This window comes from Nematolebias whitei, chromosome 4 (genome assembly GCF_014905685.2).
Source record: "Nematolebias whitei isolate Nwh7 chromosome 4, NemWhi1, whole genome shotgun sequence".
Classification (NCBI taxonomy): domain Eukaryota; kingdom Metazoa; phylum Chordata; class Actinopteri; order Cyprinodontiformes; family Rivulidae; genus Nematolebias; species Nematolebias whitei.
In genome coordinates this window covers 15,072,416-15,074,190 of record NC_056501.1, presented here as the reverse complement: position 1 = coordinate 15,074,190, position 1,775 = coordinate 15,072,416, and positions in this window count along the sequence as shown.

Below are 1,775 nucleotides of genomic sequence, written 5' to 3'. Positions count from 1 at the left end.
TGTGTGTGTGTGTGTGTGTGTGTGTGTGTGTGTGTGTGTGTGTGTGTAGTAATACTGTTGTGTTTACAACTGAGCAAATGATAGCTTATCCAAACAAATCTAATTAGTTTTTCCATGAAATGTTCGGCTGTAAAGACGTGTGGTCAGGCCTGTTTACCTGTAATAATGCATCAGGGTGATAAAGGTTATATTGATTTTATGGTAATTTTCACCTTTTTTGTGTGTTACTTTGTTTCCACTCTCTTATCAAGTGGTCAAAAAGCAAATAGCATTTTTTATGATTTTGATCCTTTTGGAAACTTTCAGTCTCATTAACGAGCATCACAAGTTTAATGTTAATTGTAAACATCAAAGACTGAATCTGAGTCCTGAGACAGACTCGCACGACGTCACTCGTTGCTGCGTGCAGATTCGTTAACAAGGCTCTCATTCATCCCATTTTCTTTCCTTTTTTGTCTCTGTGGCCAAGAATAAAACGAGCAGGATCCCCAGAGGAAACCTGAAGAGTTTAGCTTTGAGGTGAGGGGTCCTTGTTGGGTGGTTGCTGACGTGTTGTTTTCATTGGAGGATGGGTGATTGTTGGGTTGGGAACCCCTCCTGCGTCACAGGTGATGTAGAACGATGGGATTTCCCAAAACCTTTTTCCCATTACGTCCACCACTTCTAGGTTGGGGTGAATGTGTGCAGAGAGAAAACACGGCAATTCACCGCTGCTGGGCAAAGAATTATGAGTTTCTGAAATTTGTCAGGTAAGTTTTTCCCATTTCCCCCTCTCAGGTTTACTTGTTTGTTTGTTTGTTTCTGTGTATAATTACTGTGAAATTGAATTCCTCAGGTGGTGCATGGTATAAAAAGGCAGTAACACACAGCTGAGATGGAAGCTTGTCTCTTTGCCGTTCTCCTGTTGGTATGTCTGAGCTTCACTCTGTGGCAGAAATATACAAAAATATTTTTTAGTTTTGAAGAACGGTCAAGTAAAATGCTCATGATTTGAAGTCTTAATCCAGTTTAATACGTTCCCTCTGCTACAGTGTAAATTGATCTAGTGTTTTTTAATCTATGACCCTATGTTTTAAATGCTTTTTATTAATTCTTCAGTTATTATTAGTAGTGTCTTGTATATATATTCTCATTAATTTACTCATTGATTGTTGTTGTTGTTAAGCACTTTGATAACAGGTTCTGTTTTAAATGTGCTTTATAAATAACGTTGACTTGACTTAACTATATTCGGGGGGGGGGGGGGGGATAGTGTTACTCTCTTTATAGCACCTTTATTACACAGACAAATACAAGATATAGGATTTTATTCTCAAAAAAAGACTTTTCAGTTTATAAAACAGCATCTAGTCTGATGTAAATATTTCATTTCATTCATTTATTTAAAAGGACAATGCACATTAATCAATGTTACAAGAAAATAAATGTGCCAGAATTGGCACAACAGCTAAATTTCATTGGATATCAAATATGTACTATTAGTGTAGTCTTAGTTTTGTGTATTTAGTGTATGCTTAGTTTAGCATATTTTTAGTTCATGTCTTGGATCTTATTACTGTTTTTCTTTACAATTTGTATTTTTGTTGGATGTAACTGGGACCCTGTGTACATAGTTTTGTTCCACCTCATGTACCACGTGATGTGAATGACAATAAAGACATCTTGAATCCTTGAAAAGGAACATCTCATGTTTAGCTCATTTAGGTCCAAAATGTATGTATGTATGTATGTATATATATATATATATATATATATGTATGTATGTATGTATATAT